Consider the following 10708-nt stretch of genomic DNA (forward strand, 5'->3'; position numbering starts at 1 on the left):
AATTTTCAGGTTGAGAATAAAAATCATAAAATGAGAAGCAAAACAGAGAAGCAGGTACTAAGAAGGAAGCTGAAGAGAAAAAGCAAAACACACTGGAAGGCTCAATGTTTAAAACTTTAGTTCATAAAATGAAAGAAAAAATCCAAGCTGGGCATAGTGGTACAAGCCTGTAATCCCAGGATTGGGGAGGCTGAGACAGAAAGATTACAGGTTCAAGGCCAGCTTCAGCAAGTTGCGAGACCCTGTTTCAAAATAAAATAGGGCTAGGGAGTATACCTCAAAGGCATAACACCTCTGGGTTCAATCCCAGTATCAAACAAGGAGAAGGTGGAGGCAGATGTTAAAAAGTAAGACAATCTTTTTCTCAAAGAGATTGGTCAGGCCAGGCACGGTGGCGCACGCTGTAATCCCTGCGCTTGGGAGGCTGAGACAGGAGGATCGCGCAGGTTTGAAGCCAGCCTCAGCTACTTAGTGAGGCTCTCAGCAACTTAGTGACACCCTGTTTCCAAATAAAATATAAAATGGGTCTGGGAGTATATCCCGGAGGTAGAAAGCCTCTGGGTTCCACCCCCAGTACCACACACACACACACACACACACACAAAGAAAGATTGGTCAGATAGCAGCCATTTTGGCTTTTATATAACTTTTGGGTTCCCAGAACCTTAAGTTTCTGTCTTTATCAGACTGTAAAAGTCATAACTCCTGCCTCTCTTTAAACTAGCCAATCATGCAGAATTGTGCTTTACACTAGCCAGTCACGCAGAGATGTTAACCCAAGCCCTCACCAATCAGGGCATGGGGGCAGGATTGCATCAGGGATAATACCCAAACCAACTTTTCTACTCCGTGTGCTTTCTTACCAGACTTTTTGTCAGTTGCACCCTTCTGCAGAAGTAGAATTTTGCAGCCGGGCATGGTGGCACACGTTTGTAATCCCAGTACTTGAGAGGCGGAGAAAGGACAGAGGATTACAGGTTCTCGGCCAGCCTCAACTACTTAGTGAGGCCCTACACAACCTAGTGAGAGCCTATTTCAAAATAAAGAATAAAAAATAGGGCTGGGGGTGTAGCTCAGAGGTAAAATGCCCCTGGGCTCAAAATCAGTACCGAAAAAAAAAGAAAAAAAAAAAAGAAGTAGAAATTTGCCTTGTTGAATGATTACTGAGTGTTTTTTTTTTTTTTTTTTTTTTATCACCTATTCCCTTTCCCAGGAGAAGGCAGTAAAGGAGGAGAAAAGAAAAGAATCCATCTTCATCTGTTCGGTACTCTTCTCATTCTGGGGCCAGTTTGGTAGGTAGTTAGAGGTGCACCAAACTTCCTCCTCAGATAGCCTCAAGTTTAAGGCCAGAAAATGCCCTTGGACTTGATATATTTGCTGTGAAAGCAGCAGCAATTCCATCCAAGAAGACTAAAGTCCACACTCATGAGAAGCAGAGGCCCAGCAACGCTCTAGAGCTCAGTTAGAGGGCGGCTGGGAAGAATCGTGCAGCTGGCCCCACAGACGCCTGGAACACGTTAGTCTTGTAGAAATGGAGCTCAGTCTCACCCCGAGGGACAACCATCAGGATGTGAACCAAGAACTGAGAACTGGGCATCAGAGGAGATGGGACTTTCCAGGCTAGAGAGTGTGGGAAGACACACGTGAGTAAGTACAGAGGACGTGGTGACACTTGATAAGGTGGTGGGTATTGGGTGCTTACTTTCAGGGAATAAACCAGAAATCACAGTTCACTGGAAACGGATAGCAATTTTGATATATCTGGGTAGTGAAAACATTACATTACTTAGTATTCATCAGAAATAAATAAGCCCACACTCTAATGAGCACCCACATAGTGCAGTTAGCACAGACCCTCTCTATATATCAACTCTTCATATAGAAAATTCTATAGCTGAGCATGGTAGGGAAAACTTGTAGCCCCAGTCAGTCCCTGGGAGGCTGAGACAGGAAGATTGTGCAGGTTCGAAGCCAGCCAGCAGGTTCAAACACCCTGTTTCCAAGTAAAATATAAAATAAGCATGAGAGTGTAGCCCAGAGGTAGAAGACCCCCAGGTTCCATCCCCAGTACCACACACACACAAAAGAAAATTCTATAGAAATGATACAAACTCTGGACCATTCAAGCCAGCACCCCATCTCAGGTTGGACTCCAGTGGGCAATGCTGTGACTCTGTGACTCCCCGGGTGTGAGGAAGGCAGAGATAATGGAATAGGAGGGTGCCCTTGTTTGGATCTTAAATGTCCCCCCAAAGACTACATAATAAAGGCCTTGGTCTAGCTGGGTGTGGTGGAGCGCTCTGGTAATCCCAGCGCTTGGGAGGCTGAGACAAGAGGATCGCACAGGTTAGAGGCCAGCCTCGGCTACTTAGTGAGGCTCTCAGCAACTCAGTGAGGCCGTTTTCAAATAAAGTATAAAATAGGTCTGGGAGTGTAGCCTGGAGGTAGAAAAGCCCCTGGGTTCCACCGCCAGTACCGCTAAATAAATAAATAAATAAATAAATAAATAAATGCCTTGGTCTCTGTTGTGCCTTGCTTTAAGTGTTTTGTTCTAAGTTAGATATTAAGGCTTAGTTTAAGTTTTTCTAATACAAAATTTGTTATAATCATTAGTAAGATCAATAATTTAGTGTGTTATTAGAAATTATATCGTAATAGAGTTTGATTCTATAGGTTTTATTTCAACCTTAAATTTATGTGTTCCCCTTGATATTTAAACCCAGGAACAGGGTGCAAAATAGTTTATGGACACTAAAGAACAATCATCTGTGTCCGGACTGCATACCTCAGATAAGGGATCTCTGCCCCAGGCCCCTGTTATCTTAAAAATTGTCTGTATAAGTTGCTCTAAAGTGAAGAAATGCTATGATATGCCTTTAATCAAATGCTTAGGTTCTAGTCTGAATTAATAGTATAGAGGTGTTAAGATGGGACCGATGAATTAGGGTACCTTTAGAGATTGTACTTTAGTAGAGTTTTAGCCCAGCTGTGAATAATGCTGACTCTATTAAAGTCTGTCTTCCTCTTAACAGTTTAAGAGAAGAACCAGGCACTGGGTGGGAGTAAGAAAGCGCCAGCCCGGAGCCAGCTCCACTGCCCTTATGTCTGAACAAACATTTCATAGATAAGAGACCCTCTTCCGTGAGCCCCTGCCACCCCTGAATATCCATGCTTCTCAGGCAATTTAAACATAGGAGTTATAAATTTGAAAAGTGTATACCTTCCCAAGCCTGCTCTCCCTCATCTCCTCTATCTAACTGGCAGATAGAAAGACAAATGGGGCAAGGAACCCCGGCTATCCTTGGGGGAAGGTAAAATAAAAGCAGCAGCCGACTCACACATCCCCATTATCTCATTCCTCAACATCTGGGTAAACATACCGTAAGAGGAGGGACCCTGTTCCCAGGTCAGTTGTGTGCTTTATGGTTGCTTTTCAGGTTGTAAATATCAAAAATATCTAGGATGATAGAATGACTAATGACCTTGTAACAAGATGCTGTATAAAGAGAGGGTTAACAAAAGAGGGGGCCCTTGTCATTATCTGTTGAGCAGAGATGCTTGGGTCCAGGTTCAAACCTGTTAAAAAAGTGTGGCTTTTCGGACAAACAATTGGCTATGGACAGTCATTCTTGCTCGCTAGTGTACAACAGTCTCCAGCATGGTGCTATTGGGAGGTGGTGGGACACTGAGAGATGGGATCTGATGAGAGATCTTCTTTCAGTAGAGGCAGACCCTTGAAGGGGGCAGTGAGCCCCCAGCCTCTCCTCTTCCTGTTTGATTTTGCACCCCAGCCATGAAGTGAATGTTTTGCTCCTCCATGAACTTCTGCCATGGTGTGCGGCCTCGCCACAAACCCAAAACAAGATGGCAAATCAAGTATAGACTGGAATCTCCAAAACCGAGCCAAAATAAGCTCTCTCTCTCTCTCTCTCTCTCTCTCTCTCTCTCTCTCTCTCTCTCTCTCTCTGTCTCTCTCTGTCTCTCTCTTTGGTGGTACTGGGGTTCCTGGAAACCCTTCTACCTCCGGTTACACTCCCAGACACCTATTTTTTATATTTTTATTTGGAAACAGGGTCTCATAAGCCAGTGAGGCTGTTTTTGAACCTGTGTGATCCTCCTCTCTCCGCCTCCCAAGTGCGGGGATTACAAGCGTGCACCATCATGCCCGGCTGCCTTTTCTCTTCTTAGGTTGATTCTTTTAAGCATCTGTTATAGTAATGGAAAGCTGACCAAAGTAGAAGGGGCTAGTTTTCAATGTACAGACCTCTCAGGTGAAGAAGCCTGGAGGCATTCTTCAGAAACCCGGATCTGCTTGCGATGCTATTCTCCATGCAAGTACTTTTCCATATTTCCAAGGTACAAATGAGTTTTCTTCTTTACACAATCCTAACTCAAACTCTGAACTTTCCTGAGACATCTGAAAACCAGGGAAGGTAAAAAGGACACTGACCAGAGCCCAGTTCCTCAAATAACTCAACACTTAAAAAAGAATCTAAAACTAAGTTTGATGCTGCTTGAAGACACCAATACTATGCAAGGACAGAGGGCTGGGTTCTTGGAAAAGATGTGCCCAGTGAGCCAGTGGGCAGCTGGGCTGGGTGAGCATCATTTACCTGCCTCGGGGTCCCAGGGCCAGCTGGAGCTGTTGGGCTAGATGCCTCTTTGATTCCCATTGGAGTTCCCCTTGGCATCTCTAAAAAGCTTTCCTAGATAGTACCTTTGATTTTTTTTTTTTTTGGCAAAACATTCTTATTCCATTTCTCTGCTGCCCCTTCCATTGCTAAATCCCAGGCTGAGCCTCATTCTGGGTCCCACTCCTAAATAGGAACTGACATGCAAGGATCATGCACATTTGAGAAAATCTACCAAAATACATGGACAGTGACCCCATGTGGGCACTTTGGAAAATTCAGTAAAAGTTGAGTGTCCTTTATCTGAAATATTTGGGACCAGAAATGCTTTGGATTTTGGATTTTTAGGATTTTGGAATATCTCTGTATATATAATAAAATATCTTGGCAATGAACCCCAATTCAACATTTACAATTCATTTATGTTTCACGTCACCTTGCACACATAACCTGAAGGTAACTTTATACATTATTTGTGTGTGTATGTGTGTGTGTGTGTGTGTGTGTGGTACTAGGGGTGGAACCCAGGGGCTTTCTACCTCCGGGCTATTCTCCCAGACCTATTTTATATTTTATTTGGAAACAGGGTCTCACTAAGTTGCTGAGAGCCTCACTAAGTAGGCTGAGGTTGGCTTCAAACCTGCGCGATCCTCCTGTCCAAGCGTGGGGATTACAAGCGTGAGCCACCACGCCCGGCCTTTTACAATATTTTTAAATAATAAGTTTTTATACATTGAACCTTTGGACTTGTGACATTGTGTTTATACTTAAAACGTTTCAGTTTTAGCTGGGCATGGTGGCGCACTTGTAATCCCTATGCCTGGGAGGTGGAGACAGGATCGTGGAGGTTTGAAGCCATCCTCACTGGCTTTAAGAGACCCTGTTTCCAAATAAAAATATAAAATAGGTCTGGGAGTATAGCCCGGAGGTAGAAGGGTTCCATCCCCAGTACCACCACCAAAAAAAAAAAAAAAGTTTCAGTTTTAGAAGTCTTTTGGATTTAAGATTTTCAGCTTAGGGATATTTGATCTATAGAGTAAAGAAATCAATTGTTGGTTATAGCATAACAATTAAATTCCTATTGTTGAATTTTTCTTCCTTTGAAAATTGACAGGCTGACTCTGCTGTAAGAAGATATCCAGACCTTCAATCTGATACCCAGACTTACAATGGGGCTGAGGTAACTGAGGCAGTTTATAGCTGGGCAGCAGATCAATGGAGTCTAGGAGAAAGACTCATGCGGATGAAGTGGAGGTGCCAAGAACTCTGGGACTCTGGCTTACCCAGGAGTGTTCATCTCAGCTCAGTTCACCAAAGCAGAAAATCAGAAAAAACAACAACAAAAAAATCCATGAGCAGGAAAAATGGATAAACAAATTTTGATGTATGCCCACAATAGATCATGATACAGCAGCCAAAATAGATGAAGTATAGTTAACCTGCAACCATATGGATGAATCTTAGAAATATACTAGTTTCACTGGGTGTGGTGGTGCACACCAGCAACCCCATACTTGGGAGGCTGGGACAGAAGGATGGCAGCTTCAAGTCAGCCTCAGAAACTTATTGAGGTCTCAGCAACTTAGTGAGACCCTGTTCCAAATAAAAAATAAAATAGAGCTGGGATGTAACTCAGAGGTAGAATGCCTCTGAGTTCAACTCTCAGCATCACAGAAGAAAGAAAGAAAAGAAATATACTAGTTCCTCCTTATTTGCAGGTTTGCTTTCCAGGGTTTTAGTTACCGCTGGTCCAAAAAAATTAAGTGGAAAATGTCAGAAATAATTCAAAAGTTGTAAGTTGTTGGGTATAGTGGAGTTGATTTTCGACAAACATGCCAAACACATACATTATAGAAAAGAAGGCCTTTTCTTTTTCTTTTCTTTTTTTTTTTTCTTTTTTGGTGGTACTGGGGTTCCTGGAAGCCCTTCTACCTCCAGGCTTCACTCCCAGACCTATTTTATTTTTGGAAACAGGGTCTTTTAAGCCAGCACTTCTGGCTTCGAACCTGCGCGATCCTCCTGTCTCCGCCTCCCAAGTGCAGGGATTATAAGTGTGTGCCACCACACCCAGCAAAGATAGCCTTTTCAACAAATGGTGTTGAGAAAACTGTAGAAAAATGTATCTACTTGTAGAAAAATGAAATCAAATCCCTACCTCTTATTCTGAACAAGAGCAATTAGAAAAGGATCAAAGGCCTGGAAATTAGACCAGAGAGTATGAAGTTACTAGAAGAGGGCATGGGTCCAACACTCCAACACAAAAGCACAGGCAGAAACTTCCTCAACAAGACCCCCAAAGCTCAGGACACTAAAACAAGAATTAACAAGTGGGATGGCAGCAAACTAAAAAGTTTCTGCTCATCAAAGGAAACCATCAAGAGTCTAAAGAGAGAGCCTACAGAATGGGAGAAGATCTTTGTCAGCTATTTCTCTGATAATAGACTAATACCTAAAATATATGAAAAACTTAAAAGAATTAACACAGTCAGATGTGGTGGTGCTCGCTTGTAATCCCAGTACTTGGGAGTCTGAGACAGGAGAATCACAGGTTTACCGCCAGCCTTAGCTACTTAATGAGGCCCTCTGCAACTTATTAACCCTGTTTCAAAATAAAGAATTAAAAATTTGGACAGGGGCTGGGCATGGTGGTGCACGCTTATAATCCCCGCGCTTGGGAGGCGGAGACAGGAAGATCGCGCAGGTCCTGCCTCCCTGGCCTAAGAGACCCTGTTTCCAAATAAAAAATATATGTATAAAATAGGTCTGGGAGTGTACACCAGAGGTAGAAGGGTTTCCAGGAACCCCAGTACCACCAAAAAAAATGGACAGGGGTGTAGCTGGGAGGTAGAATGGCCCTGAGTTCAATCTCTAGTGTGGCAGGGGGAAAAAATAGAATTAACACTAAAAGATAGATAACCCAGTCAAGAAATGGGCAATTGAGCCAGGCATGGTGGCACTTGCTTGTAATCCTAGTACTTGGGAGGCTGAGACAGGAGGATCCCATGTTTGCGGCCAGCCTCAGCTACTTAATGAGGCCCTTTGCAACTTAGTGAGAGCCTGTTTCATAATAAAGAATGAAAAATAAGGCTGGAGATGTAGTTGGGAGATAAAATTCCCCTGGGCTCAATACCCAGTACCACAAAAAAAAAAAAGAAGAAGAAGAAGAAGAAAAGAAAAGAAAAGAAATGGATAATTGAACCAAATAGACACTTCACAAGTGATACAAAATAGCCAATAATACATGAAAAAATAGTCAATATCATTAGCAATCAGGGAGATGCAAATCAAAACTACACTGAGGTTCCATTTAACCCCAATCATAATGGCAATCATCAAGAAATCAAACAACAATAAATGCTGACAAGAATGCGAAGAAACAGGGACTCTTCCACGCTGTTGGTGGGATTGCAAACTAGTTCGGCAGCTATGGAGATCAGTGTGGAGATTCCTTACAAAACTGGGAATGGATCCACCATATGATCCAGCTATACCACTCCCGGGGATCTTGCCAAAGGGACTGAAATCAGAATATTATAGTAATATATGCACATTCGTGTTTATGGCAGCACAATTCACAACAGGTAAATTATAGAACCATCCTGAATTCCATCAACAGATGAACGAATTATAAGATTATGGAATATACCCACAATGGAAGTTTACTCTGTAATAAAAAAGAACAAAATAATGTCATTTGCAGGGAAATGGATGGACCTGGAGAACATTATGTTAATTGAGATTAGCCCGTGACAGAAAATGAAGGGTCATGTGTTTTCTCTCGTGTGTTGATGTTATGGAGTACTAGAATTCCAGAGGGACTTCAGATAATGGAGTTGAAACGCCGGAGAGCCAGGGAGGTGTTCTAGAGGGAGGGGGAAGGGATCAATGAAGGAATCACTTCCACTGACATATGTGAGAATACCCATGTCCATCTAGGACCCTACATGGGGAAGGGGGAGAGGATGGGGAGATCCCACCAAGCACCTGCACATGTGTGTCACCATCGCTAGGAACTGCATTATAAGGTGAGACGATAATGCACCAGTAAGAGTATAAAAATAAACAAATAATAAAATAAGTAGTATTTATGAGATATTTTCAAATATAAATCAACTTGGCCATTTGTAATATAGTTGTTGCTAATCGCTAGAAAATGTGATTTCTTTTCTGATTAGGATTGTGTGGCATATAGTCATTTTTCTTAACTACGTAATAGTTAAGACTAGAAGAATCATTTAGAAATAACTGGAGTAACATCTTTAATGATGTGCCTCTGTGTATATATATTCCTACCTTTCAAAAAGAAAAAAAGAATCGGTACTTATGAGTGAGGTTTGGTATATAAAAACTCAGTGGTTTCGGGCACCCGGCGGGGTCTCAAAATGTGTTCCCAAGGATAAGTGGCACTGCTGTAATGTTGAATGAGAAAGGCAAATCATAGAAAATGACACATGGTTTGGCTTCGTTTTATAAGGCTTAAAAACACACAAAACTCGAAAATATATATTACTTAGAAATACATACAAAGGTGAGCCAAGTGCGGTGGTGGTGCATACCTGTAATCCTGGTACTTTCAAGGCTGAGATAGGAGGACAGCAGATTCGAGGCCAGACTCCACAACATAGTGAGACCCTGCTTCCAAATAAAAATAAAATAGGGCTGGGAGTGTAGCTCGGAGGTAGAATGCCCCTGTACACACACACACACACACACACACACACACACACACACACACACAAAAGTAGAAATGCATACTAATGTGATAAAAATCATTAGAAATATAATGGAATGATAACTTTCCAACGGAAGGTAGTGGAGACCTGGAGGGGAGGCAGTCACGGCACCCACGGTGAGGTGCTGGTTCTCAAACTGGGAATGGGGAAGGGGCCTATTCTGTTGTATTTCACAGCTCACATCTATGGCCCAGACACCCTTTAGTGTGTGTCAGTGGTTGCAGAATAAACATGGGGAACGGGGCTGAATGGCCATGCCCGCCCAGGGAATGCCAGTATTTATGGGCCAGGGAGAGGAGGACTGTGCACAGAAGAGTAATGGGAGGGTCCGTGAGGCTGTCGGGGAGGGCAGCCAGGACTCACGGTCCTGCTCGCAGAGGCCAAGTGCATCCCTCAAGGAAAAGGAGTCTCCAGGCTTCAGGGCTTCTAAGAGCAAAGTGGCAGATGAGAACTGCCAGTGTGTTTGCCAGGATGATCACCAGGGTGCTCCTGGAGCTTAGAGGAACCTCTCTGAGGAGCCAGGGCAGCCGCTACATCGTGGCTGGCTGCAGGCAGACACAGGGATGGGCTGCTGGAGGCCTAGGGTGAGGATAACCCTTGCCTTCATGGGGTATGTAGAGGAGAAGGCTGAGATGCCTTCCCCAGCCACCCCCCAGCCTACGTCTCCCAGCAACTGCTGGCCAGAGGGTAACATGACTCCTGCCCTGCGTGCTATTCCAGCCTGAAGGTCATGACTCTCTGTCCTAACGAGGACGCTGAGAGGAAAGCGGGAGATAGAATTCTGAATCCTGTGAGAATAGAAGGAAGGACTCATAAGGTAGGGCATTTGGGTCCTGGGGTGCCTGCTAGGGTTCAGGCCTGGCCTGGAAGGGTCAGTGTCTCCCCAAGCCAGGGGACACCCTCTGTGGGGCCTGTGGGCCCTCCTCCTCTATTCCCAGGGCAGCTGATTCTGAGACGCCTTTGCAGTGAGGATAGAGAGGCTCTCGCCTGGCCTCCCTAGACCCAGGTGGCCCAACATTTTAGTGGCAGCCCCAGGAACTGGCTGGGCTTCCTCGCAGGCCTCAGGCTGCAGTGCCCCCACCCACTTTTGTCTAGAGAGGGATACTTGCTGGGCAAACAGGGAAGGGAAATCCTGGATGCTGCCCTGTGCTCTGCTTGCTCAGCCATGACCCGGGCCAGAGGCCTCTGGGGCCTCCTCAGGCCTGGCCCCTTCCCGGCCCTGTGTGTAGAAGGGTGGGCCTGGCTTTAGTGAACGCTGAGGAAACAAACTCCCCGCGTAGGCCCAGGAACACGTTTGCTGAGTACTTGCTTTGTGCAGGCCCCGGCACTGCTCAGCCACCCTAG

This window comes from Muscardinus avellanarius, assembly GCF_963383645.1.
Source record: "Muscardinus avellanarius genome assembly, chromosome: 10".
Lineage (NCBI taxonomy): Eukaryota > Metazoa > Chordata > Mammalia > Rodentia > Gliridae > Muscardinus > Muscardinus avellanarius.